The sequence below is a fragment of the Macrobrachium rosenbergii genome, chromosome 20 (genome assembly GCF_040412425.1).
Source record: "Macrobrachium rosenbergii isolate ZJJX-2024 chromosome 20, ASM4041242v1, whole genome shotgun sequence".
Lineage (NCBI taxonomy): Eukaryota > Metazoa > Arthropoda > Malacostraca > Decapoda > Palaemonidae > Macrobrachium > Macrobrachium rosenbergii.
Window position 1 is genome coordinate 7,082,417 of NC_089760.1, and position 13,305 is coordinate 7,095,721.

The 13,305-nt window shown below is 34.5% G+C and overlaps 1 protein-coding gene across 1 annotated transcript in view; it reads left to right on the forward strand.

Moving 5' to 3' along the window:
• The first annotated feature begins 1,030 nt into the window (after positions 1–1,030).
• LOC136849036 (coiled-coil domain-containing protein AGAP005037-like) overlaps positions 1,031–13,305 on the forward strand; it is a 926,632-nt gene continuing 914,357 nt past the window's right edge. The window contains exon 1 of the mRNA XM_067121927.1: positions 1,031–1,601. The gene's annotated coding sequence lies outside the window, so the exon portion shown is untranslated. The remainder of the gene's footprint in view (positions 1,602–13,305) is intronic.

The following is a 13,305-nucleotide window of genomic DNA, read 5'->3' on the forward strand; positions in this document are numbered from 1 at the left end:
CTCTTTTACCTCCCGTTTTAGTGTATGCTAGTAGCTTTTTCTCGCATTAATGGAGAACGTGGGGAGTATTTCTCTACATTCTTGGCATTCCAGAGTCTAAGGTGGCTATTAAATAAAGAATAACACATCAGTAATTGCATATTTTCAACATAAAAGTATAACAAATCGCTTTCCTTCCTAACAGTAGTGCGCAGGTGGCGCCATCTGTTAGAGGAGAAAGAAAATTCGACTGATGCTGCTTGAAACCCAGAAACCCGGCGGTATTGATTGCTACCTCTGGTTACCAGACTGGAGCATTCAACAGTCGAACGCTTCAGCTCTTTCCAGTTATGTGTCGGGTGTCTGCTAGGTAACATCCATGAGTTAATGATAATGAATGAAGATATGAAACTTTTTGTCTTTCCCATTTTTCCTTTTCTCCCAGGCTACGAGAGGTAAACGCGATAATTTTGTTAGGTGATCTTTCAAAACCTTACAAGATAGGCTCAGAAAGCTTAGAGGGGATCGCTGCTCCTGCTACCGGTTACACGAAAATTTACCCAGGGCAAAATTTACCAAGGGCAAACTGGGTACATTTTCCCCTTTTCTGCGAGAGACTTGAGTGGGTCTTCAAAAATCATTTTGTTAGTCGAAATTTAATAAGCTTGACAAAGACTGATACAATTTTGTGGTATTTCCACGAATTACAAAAGCATATTTCAGTCTATACCTCTTTCACAAAACGTGCAACGAAACAATGTGAAACGCGACGACTGTTATGGTAAAAACGTCGTCACAGCGCGCACGCCAGAATGGGCTGGGCAAGCTTCACAGGGTGAGTTTTCAATTAGTGTTTTAAACAAGGCGTTTTACATCTTAGTATGACCTCTAAAATCTTAGTTATTTCGCGTGTTCGCACAAGTGATCGATCCTTTTGCTGCAGTCACTCATGTCAACCTGCTGCGGGGAATGCATGACAAAAATGCCGAGATGATTCAGTGCAACCAGTAACCGTTTACGCTGGTAGAAGCACTCCAGCCCCTCACACTCTAGTACGTGTTGGAAAGCGGCGTGTGGATTGCGTTGATCTGTCGTTGTGCGTTTGGGCAAGGTGCATATGTGGAATTCAGTATTATATTTACACCTTTATCACTTAGATCTCCCATAGGAAATTGAATGGAAATTTTTCTTGCACACCAGCCGTATCATTTTGACTTTGACAGAACCGTTTTTGAATAATGAACAAATTATCCTGAGCCCATGAAAAACGGCGGAAGCAAGGGAGTTGCCAGTGGAAGTGCAGCCGCCGCCCTATTTATTACATACCCTGAGGATGAAGCATTTTGACCTTAGGTCAAATTTCCTTTGGTGCTACGAGAGTTGTGGTAATCCGTGTTGTAGAAGAATTATGAAAATACTAGTTGTAGCAGTTTAATTTTCTTTGTGAAATCAAGTTTAATAAACATAGTAGTGCCACTTCATGATTTAATTTGAAAGCATTCCTGATTATTTATTGTATATATAGAAAACAGAAATAATGAAAGGATTGGAGAAGAACACAAAAAAATGCCTTTATAATAGAAGTGATTAATTGGAGTATTTAAAGAAATATTTATTCCAAGGCAGGTATTTGCTATTATTGTTATTATTATTACCAGAAAAATATTTGCCCTAACTTAAGGTACATTGGACTAGGCCTAATATTTATGCACTTTGTTCACCTTTATTGTGTTGTTCTTACCAGAGACATTTCAGTAACAATCATTCATTTCCTCTCATTATGTTGTTCATATTTTCAGACGGGTTACTATCTCATTTTGGCTGCAAGTTAGATTATAGAATGTAGGGAATGAATTTGTAGAATCTTTATGATGAAGACTTGTGAACATAAAATGGCATTTAGTAGAAAATTGATCGGTAAGAAGTGAACTTATTATGTTCACGGGGCTGGGGTATATGGATGAGGATAAGGTATTAATTCCAGAAAAAAGTATACTTTATTCATTATTTTCCCCTTGATGCAAAATAATGGTCGCAGCAATGATTTTGTACTACTGGAATTTTGCAATGCTTGCTAACTGAACCCTGTAATAACGTTTGTGTAGAATAATAAGCAGCTGATGGTGTCGCTTTTCAAGATTTTTAAAGAAAATATTTCTAAGGATGAATGTGTGGGGATGTGAGTGGTCACAATTCCGCGTCAGAGAAACGTTTTGACTGTCAGAAGTTATAAAAGTGTTAACGTTTTCTTATCCATGTATTTGCAAGTCATCGTATTCGGGTTATTTTGTGATGAAAAAGCCACTATAATGACCATCACTATCACAATCATTAATGGAATGTTTACCTACTCCGAATGAAGCGTTACATGAAATCTTTGAATATCGCTTTAATGAGACCTGCTATCGTAGATTATGTCTTCAGATTTAATTGTACGTATGTCCCTTCGCCTGATATTGGAATGCATGTCTGCGAACTCACAATGAGTGACATGTGCTCGTTGAAAGTCATGTCGTGCGTACTATGGGGCCTCAGCTGCTTTTAAGCTCGTCTTTCATTGGCCGCTGTTAAAGTTGTGCTCTCTGCCCTTTACGTCTCCAGGAGAGAAAATAAAAAGCCTTTCGATGTAAAAGCCCCTTGCTGAAATATGAGGTTCAGTCTATGAATGAGAGAGGAGAGCGTGCATGTATACTATGGGCAATTTTCGTCCGTATTCTATGGGTTTGGTAGGTGAGATATGGAAAATATTAATCTGTTTCTGGTCTTATCCTATACTCTCTCTCTCTCTCTCTCTCTCTCTCTCTCTCTTGTTGAATGGGAAATGTGAGATTCAGTTGAGTATAGTAAATTAACCATTTACAAATTTCTTCTCAGCAGTTGAAAAAAGTAATTTTTGAAATATACAGAATATGTATATGAACACGCATGACGTTTATTAATATTGGATATTTATACAACATAGTGACACATTTATTATTATTATTATTATTATTATTATTATTATTATTAGCAAAGCTGCAACCCTAACTGCTCTACCAAAGGGGTCCAATAGAGAGAGCAACCCAATGCGATGGAAAAGGAAATAGATATGAATGAACTATATAAGATAAATAACAAAGAATAACAGTTATGAAATAAAATTCATGAGAGCCTGCTCAATAAAAAATAGTTATACACAAACTGCCTACATACACACACACACATGCACATACATATACATACATACATATATACATATATACACATATATATATATATATATAGAGAGAGAGAGAGAGAGAGAGAGAGAGAGAGAGAGAGAGAGAGAGAGAGAGAGAGAGAGAGAGATATATATATATATATATATATATATATATATATATATATATATATATATATATATATATATATATATATATATATATATATATAGAGAGAGAGAGAGAGAGAGAGAGAGAGAGATGCATACATATATTTATGCGCATATATAATATCTCGCTACCGCTGGTCATCCGATCAGCAAAATTAAACAGTATGGGACCTGGTCACCATCACGGCACGCCACGGCAGCTATCTTGTAAAAGCCCCCACCCCCCCCCACACACTCTCTCTCTCTCTCTCTCTCTCTCTCTCTCTCTCTCTCTCTCTCTCTCTCTCTCTCTCTCTCTCCCCGCCACTAGGCTACCCCACGACCATTTTGGGTGTCAGGAGGGGTGTTAATTGGGGCATGTGTTAGCAATCTCATCTGCTGTAATTAAAGTCTAGAAAGCGGAGGACTTCGCTTTCGAAGGGAAAAAGGGAAAACAGGCCCAAGGTTGCGCCTCTAACAGGGGTGGCTGCTGTGGAATGAAAGGCAACAGTCACTGCCAAGGTGACTGCAGGCTATGTTTGTACGGTTTGTGCAAAAATCTTGTGTATGGTAAACCTTATGTATGTATGTATGTATATATATATATATATATATATATATATATATATATATATATATATATATATATATAGACAGACAGATAGATAGATGAGGAAGGTTTATGAGCTAATGGATCTCAGAATAAACAATGCAAATGACGACAGATGTCTAAAGCAAGTGCAGTTTTCAGTCGATGGAGTGGGTATTTTGAAAGTTTGTTGAATGTGGAAGGTAGAAGACAGGAACGGTAAATGCAATGGTGGACAGGATTAGTGTAAATTTGAGAATACCTATAGAAGTGACCTAGGACAGTAGGAGGGCAATTAAGAAGTTGAAGAAAGAAAAGACACCAAGAGTTGATGGCATTTCGGTTGAGATGTTCTGGTTAAACAGTGAAAGTGTGAATAGCTAACCAAGATGTGTAAGGTATGTCTGGATGACAGAAAGGTTCCAAAGGACTACTGTAGGTGTGAGGACTAATTATTTTTCTGTATGTATAAATATGATGGAGGAGGCTATAAGAATTGCAGAGCCCTAGCATACTACAGAAAGTATTTGGTGGTATACTGATTGAAAAAGTATGACAGATGACAGAACTGGCAGGGTAAGAATAATGAGGGCTTATATAAGGAAAATGGCATGTGGAAAACAGATATGCTGAAGTTTAAAATACAAGGGCAAGGCCCTCTTGAGATATATGAGGTATACATCGGCCTAGATAAGCTTATGATAGAAATGATAGGGAGGCAATGTGGAGGGTGCTAAAGATTAATTGTTCAGAGCAATAAAGTTTTATGGTGGAGGTGTGTTTTGGTATAATATAGAACTGAGACGAGAATGTGCTTTGTCTGTGTGGCTGTTCAGTATCTTTGTGGGTAAACTGATGTTAAATGTCCAAGAAAGGACAGTGAGTGTAGCCGCAAATGTGCGGGATGAGGTAAAAAAAAAAAAAGTAAGTATACCTTAGTTTTACCAGACCACTGAGCTGATTACAGCTCTCCTAGGGCTGGCCCGAAGGATTAGACTTATTTTACGTGGCTAAGAACCAATTGGTTACATAGCAACGGGACCCACAGCTTATTGTGGAATCCGAACCTGAGGTAAAAATGAGAAAGTAGTTCATGAGTGGAATTTTATGTGGCTGCTTCGGGATGTTAAGGAAAACTGCAGGTATCAGTGGCAGAATCTGGAAGTGTCTGCAAAATCAGAAAGTGAAGAGTAAATGTGAGTGAGTAATATTATGAAGGTAAATGAAAACCAGGAAGATTTAGTACTTCAAGTTAATAAGGGTGAATGGAAGCAGTTCATTTATATAGGTATTTGGTAGTAAAGATATTGATTGTTGGTTGGAGGAGAGAATAGGTGGGCCACAGAATGGTAGAATTAGAATGGCAGAGGGCTGTGTGCATCAGTTAAAGGATGAAACGTGGAGAGTTTGTGGAAGTCAAGGCTGGAATGTAAAAAACGAATTGTTGAACAGTCTCCTGTATGGAAGTGAAGTGAAGTGTAGATGTTGAATATGAATGAAATAAGAAGATTGCTGCCATAGAGTTGAAATTGTTTGCATATAGTATGTGGATTAAAAGGGTGAGAGTGTTGGAGATATGCTTTTGTGATAAAAAGGATATCGTAGGTGATAGCTTGGATCAGATTGTTTTGAGATGGTTTGATCATTTACTTGGAAAGTGCTGGATAGGTGGTGGGGAAGAGGCATTAGAGAAGGAAGTGCCTTAACACTCAAGAAGTGAGTGCATCCAAGAGGTGATTGGTGCTATGTATGTACAGGGTTGAATGTGCTGTTGATGAGCCTTGTATGTAGCGTATGAAACGATTAATGTGGAAATTTTCTGCACATGGTGCTCATCCACTTTTCAGCATTTAAAGTATGATTGCAGCAGAAATATCTGCCCTATCTTTTTTCATGAAAAGCTACGAACAACACGTCAATAACGAATTCACTTTACCTTGGGAAGATCTTACGCCTGAAGCGCATCATGTGTGATAAGTCGTCCCTGGACATGGTTCGAACCCATCCCATTTTGGTTAGGGTGACAATTACCTCCTTCAGTCAGCCAGGTATGATGAAATTGCTGGTGAGCGAGAGCTGCTCTTCTTGAACTTTATTCAGGTGTAGGCCTAATTTATTTATTTACCTGTTCACAGCATAGCCTGGTCTACATATGCACGACCCAGTTCCATTTGCCTCAGACACAGAAATCTGGAACACAGGTCTATCTGTTGGAATACGATTTCCATATTCAAAACCATGTTTTCAGCAATAAGGGAACAAAGTTTGGCTCAGGGCCATCCTTTCAAAGTTACCACCTTTTTTTTTTTTTTTTTTTTCCAAACATACATGACCTCTTCAAGTCCGAGTCCTGTCTTTCAGAAAATTAAACCAGAGCTGAATTAAAGATTTTCTGGCACACAGTTAACAATTTTTTCTGCAGAGGTCGATTTTACTCTGTATTTGCTATGTATATATTTCTTTTTTATGTTTTTATGTTTATTCTTTTGTATTTTCCGTTACCTTTGTTTTTCATTTCAACCTGATGATAATATTCAGCTTGAAAACTTTTCGAAGATCGAATGTTCTCTCTAGACTTTGGCTATACTATATATCATCAAGATATATAGGCTATGTATGTTTACAAATATATAAATATATATATATATATATATATATATATATATATATATATATATATGTATGTATACACACACATCTATATATATATATATATATATATATATATATATATATATATATATATATATATATATATATATGTATATATTATATATATATACACACATATATATCTATATATATATATATATATATATATATATATATATATGTATATTTAAATTTGAAACAACGAATACCTCACCAGTATGAGATCACTTCACCTTGAGAAAAACAAAATAAACTACTATCTATCCCACCCAGGACTCGACCCTTTTAATTTAGACTATGTAAATACATTCAAACACTTGAGGGCTGAGATGATGTCATCTGTATATCAACCCAGAAAGGTGTAGGTTCGAATCCCGGCCAGGTTGATGTACTTATTATGAATAACTCCTTTGGGTGAAGTTATTCCCACGGCAAATTTTAGTGTTGATAGGTTATTTGTGACTTGACATCTGAAAGTATAATAATGTCATTTGTTAAGTTAGTGACTACTTATATATATAGGCTATAATATATATATATATATATATATCCTATATATATATAAAATATGCATATATACATATATATATATATATATATATATATATATATATATATATATTCGTGTGTATATATATATATATATATATATATATATATAATATATATATATATATATATATATATATATAAAAGATAAATATAAATATAATTTTGATCCAAAAATGTCAAACAGTGTATTCACATCCTCCCAAAATGTAAATTGTTCTTGCCTGTCATGAAGCCCAACTTTGGTAAAAAAAAAAGTTCCGAAAAATTCGTTCATAACTCTCTATGTAATTCTTATAACAAAAAAAGATAAACACAGTCAAACGGGACCAGAATATTGCCTTCATGATCGAAATTTGAATCAAAGTAACCTTCAAGACATTTGCTAAAACTCACAAAGGTAACAACACATGGAGTCACATTCTCTGAGCAGTGTATGTATATATATATATATATATATATATATATATATATATATATATATATATATATATATATATATATATATATATATATATATAATGTTTGTTTGTGTGTTTGAGTATTTTTTCTTAGGGAATGTGACTCCAGGTGATGTTACCTTTGTGAGTTTTAGGAAATGTCTTTGAGGTTATTTTGATTCATATTTTGATCATGAAGGCTATGTTTTGGTCCCGTTTGACTGTGTTGATCTTTATTGTTATGAGGATTACACAGAGAGTTATGAACGAATTTTTAGGAACTTTTTTTTTTTTTTTTTTTTTTTTTTTTTTTTTTTTTTTTTACCAAAGTTGGGGTTCATGACAGGCAAGAACAATTTACATTTTGGGAGTGATATGAATACTGTTTGACATTTCGCGAGTCAAAATTCAAACAGGAATTTAACCTAGGCCAAACTTTTGAACTGTACGAGTTAGAGTTTTCATATTTGGCAAAGATAATCCATTAATGATGCTGATGTGAGGTCACGGTCAAGTGCATTCTTGGAGTTCAAAGGTCAGTGGGAACTAACCTTTGGCCATAACTTATGAACAAGATGGAGACTTCCTATTTTGCAAGTCGGATGATGTGCAGAGTGAGGTCAATGTTAAAATCATACCTAGAAATCAAAGATCTATAGTTGATATAACCTTGTCCTTGGCTATTGAACCACAAGACAGTGACATTATATTTAGTCTGCTTATTCCACAAATAAAGCCAGTATACAAAATGAGGTCAAGGTCAACGTCAGGGTCATACTTCTAGGTCAAATGTGAAATGGAAATTTAATTTTTGAACTATATAATATCAAGAATTTGTTTTTGACATACTTTGTCCAAGGTCGAGGTCATGTATAGAGGTCAGAGCTCAGACAGGAAATGAAGTTTTGGTTGAGATATGAAAATAACATTAAGGGGGAAGGGACCTTTTGAGTGGCAGGTTATTCAGATTTGGGATTGGTTTGCTGTCTTCTAATTCTTTATTGTTATTATTATTATTATTATTATTATTATTATTATTATTATTATTATTATTATTATTATCATCATGCGAAATTAAGAAATCTTGTTAGGGGATGAGCCTATTAAGCCTTTAACCTGCAAAGCAATCTTCCACAGAAAAAAAAAATGAAGATAATATCAGACGAACGACAGTTGCCACAAACCAGCAAACAAATGAATATATACAGATAATAACAAGAGTAGGAGCGCAAGCAAGAAATGGTGCTTTCAAGCAGTACTGCAGTCAATTTTAAACTTATAAGTGCCAACCTAAGTAATGTTGCCAGGAAGATGTCCATATTTTAATAATGAGGGTGAAGATCCCATACATCGACCTATTCCAGTTAATAAAGTTACCACGGTTAGAAGATGAATGGATGTGTATTATGGGATTTAACGCATCTTGCCCAATCTGCTTGGAATTGAATCCTTTTCAACTCACTAGTGATGGAGTTATCTTTACCACTAGACTTTGAGTTATATATATATATATATATATATATATATTATATACATGTACTAATGTACATATATATATATACATGTACTAATATATATATATATATATATATATATATATATATATATATATATATATATATATATATATATATATGTATATATATGTAGTTCCTCGTTGGACGAGTCGGTAGAATTCTCGGCTAGCACTCAGCTAGTCCCGAGTTCGAGTCTCCGGCCGGCCAATGAAGAATTAGAGGAATTTATTTCTGGTGATAGAAATTCATTTCTCGGTATAATGTGGTTCGGATTCCACAATAAGCTGTAGGTTCCGTTGCTAGGTAACCAATTGGTTCTTAGCCACGTAAAATAAGTCTAATCCTTCGGACCAGCCCTCTCTAGGAGCTGTTAATCAGCTCAGTGGTCTGGTTAAACTAAGGTATACTTAACTTCTTATGTGTATATATGTGCAACTATATATATATATATATGTATATATAATATTATGTGCATTTGTATGTATGTAATATATATATATGTATATATATATATATATATATATGTATATATATATATATATATATATATATATATATATATATATATATATATATATATATATATATATATATAGAGAGAGAGAGAGAGAGAGAGAGAGAGAGAGAGTGAGTGTGTGGTTGAGTGTGTTTGGGAGATCTTTGATTTCATCTTATGATATCGCTGATAAATGAGAAATCTAAACGTCTTTGAAAGGGCTACTCCCTTTGTGCTCTCAAATATGTCCTTATCGCGTCTATTTAAAAAAATTATAAAATACTTTGCATTTTGTTTTTATTTACAGTTTTACCTCACTTTCAGCTTTATTTTGGATATTTGAGTTGGATACACATAGTGTGTAGGATTATAGGAAGACTTTCCCTAGGACAGGATTACGATTCATGCAGGGTTTAGTTCTTTAAGTTTGGGTCAAAAGAGGCCTCTGTTACTTAGTCTAGGTCTGGAAGAAAATATTTGAGGAGGATGAAAAATAAATCATCCATATACTTGCTTAAGTAATCACATTTACTTTAGATAGGCTATTTATTTTCTTATCAAGTTGTCCTTAACAAAATTATATGTCATGAAAGCAGTGATAATTTTTTGCAACACGTTGGTGGAGCCTTTAAGGCACTTCTTTGAATTAGGTTGCCGACATTATTAAGTTTATACTTTTGCAATTACGACACTGATATGTTGTTAGCATAAGTATGCTGACTTTCATGATTAATATATATATAAAAAAAATGTAAATTTGATACTTAGCTTTCCTGGTCTCGTTAACCTGGGATTGGACCATTTTCAGTGAGGCCGTTCATTAAGCACTGACAGTGTTGATGGGAGAGTAGAGCCCTGTTGGGGGTTGTGCCGCCTGAGCATCTCATATGGTGGTGCACTGTAGGCATTGCACCCACCTTTTCTCCTACAACTTTACATCCATTTCTGCTTCCTTCCTTCCATCTTGCTGTCCAACTGTTACTTCGTAGTGTAACTGTGTCATTTTCACCAGTCTCAATTTTGGACCGTTTTGCACCGTCTCATGTATTTTCTGGTTCTCTTGGTCTTGCTGTCCAACTCCTCCAGTTCTCTCCGACCGGCCAATGAAGAATAAGAGGCATTTATTTCTGGTGATAGAAATTCATCTCTCGCCATAATGTGGTTCGGATTCCACCACAAGCCATAGGTCCCGTTGCTAGGTAACCAGTTGGTTCGTAGCCACGTAAAATAAATCTAATCCTTCTGGCCAGCCCTAGGAGAGCTGTTAATCAGCTCAGTGGTCTGGTTAAACTAAGATATACTTTTAACTTCTCTTTTCTCTTTTTCACGCACTGAATGGCCGGAGGTGTCTCACTGCTTGGCTTTGAATCCTAAATTTCATGATTTATTTATTTATGGAAGACTAGAATTGATTTAGATGTATAAAAAGTTGGATGTAAGTTTTGCATTTAGTGAAATTACGAAAAAGTGAAAGAAATGTTTGATTGGAAAAAAAAAGCAAGGCCCCTTTCAATAACTCAAGAAGTTTAAATTTTGTTGTTGAAGCAAAGTTTTGTAATGAATGCGAAGTTGTTGGCTCTGAATATATAAATAATGAAAACTATTACTTTAATCGTTTCATGTTTAAGTGGACTCCCATCAGAGTAGTAGAAAGTGCGACCAGTGAAGATACCAAATAGTTAATTAAGGAGAAAACACTGTTAAATACAATAGGTTAACACGATTCTTTATCAGATTGGTCAGTTACGATATTTATGAAGATGGAAGTAGGGGAATGTGTCGATAAAGATTTTTGGCATTGCATGGCAAACAAAAAAAGAACAGGGAAATTCTCCTGAATGGAAAGAATGGAGTCATTGTTGGAAAAAGGGGACAGATTTGAACGCATCACAAAAGAACGGAATTTAGAAGTGATATGGTGCTGTCAAGACTTTTAATTACCGTAACAGCTCTTTGTAAAGACTTTTTGATTTGTAACTTCGTATTTGAAGAAATAAGCTTGTATATGCTATGTATTTTTGTTGGGAAACATCCACACACACATATATGTATATATATAAATATAAATATTATATACATTCAGTTCAATTTTGTATCTAGATGTCGTTTATGTATTTTCTGCTGTCCAAGAAGTCAATAACTTCTAGATCTTCTGAAATACATCTAGAAAAAATCTTTACTTCATTTACCAAACTGGCACAGTAGCTTTGTTAAAACTATCTTGCTTTCATTATTCTTCAGACCTTCTTCTTAACATTTAGCTTCACAATCACATTGGTCACTTTATCTGATACAACCAAATTTGAGGAAGTAGTGACAGTTTTAAGGTCAAGAATATTATGTTTTTTAAGACTGGCCTCATATTGAGACAGAAGCATCATAAAAAAGATTAACAAATTATCCTTTCTAACTATTCAGGAAAAGAGAGAAGTCTGTACCTAATGATAAGGGAAATGTAACCACTTACTAGCCTTATTGTTTGTTATATTGAAAATGTTTATCACAGTTTTGATAATATTGAGACTGGACAAACAATGCACCTTGTATATCACTCATTAGAAAATGTATTTACATGCAACAAATCATACGATTTACAAAAACAATCCATATATTTAATGTAGTAGGTGTTGGAGAGATTCAGTTTATTTGTCCAGAAACACATATTTTGGATCAATAGTAATATGAACTTGGTTAACATAATGTTATCGATGATAGCAAAAACTCTGTTTATAAAAGATGATGAGTAAGTGTCCTTTACTGTAATGACAGTAACTGAGAATCATTTGCTGATATACTTTTAAGGTGCACATGGGAATACTGCACTTAAAAGTATATTTTTAAAGCTTTGTATTTAACATACACTGAGGTGTTTTATGGTGAATATAAGGAGAGTCCAAACTTCACAGCTTAGAGAAAATTTAAGGAAATTATTCTTTGGGTTTTTGGTGTTACGTTTTACACAATCAGTGTTATTAGTACGAAAATCAGTACTTTCGTTTTTGTCATATATTTTGATATTCAGATAACTTTTCCCCTTAGTATAATTATCTTGTACTGCAAGTGATATAAATCTTGCTTTTTGAGAATCTTTACGGGCAACAAAAAAAAAAAAATAATAATTGAATTCGTAATTGACCATAATACTTGGTCCATAGTTTTGTAGAACACTGAATAGCTGGTTATTGTTTAGGGGAGATGATAGTGGTCTAAACAGTGTTTCCAGAGTCAAAGGGCATACGGGCATGGAGGTAAAAGTCCTTTTCACTTAATGTTCCAATAAATTCTGGCGCACGGGATATTGCAGTGTCAAAAAAAATGTAATGGTTTTATTATTAACTTTTTCCAAATGTTGCTTACTACTCTAGAGACCTAAGGATAGTTTTCTGTGTTTCTTTAAAAATTTTTGTTTTGATTTCGTTTTTATATCCCCTTAAATCACATAAACTGTATCACCTTCTTAACTTTATGAAGATTTATAATAATTTCGTTACTTCTCGGGATGAATATTTATTTTTTCACAAGATATGGGGACATTATGATTATGAAGAGACAGTAACTCTCCCGAAGTTTAACTCAACTTTTTACTGTATATCCTAATTCTTTTGATGCTGAATGACCAAAGTGGAATTACTAGGGCTTCCCTGGGAACATAAACGCGTTTGAAAGAAAAGCCAAGTCGCTTAAAGAATGAAACACAGATAAACATCCCCTTCTGCCTCCGACTTTGTTTGTCAGTTTTCCTGTGTTGCTCTTTC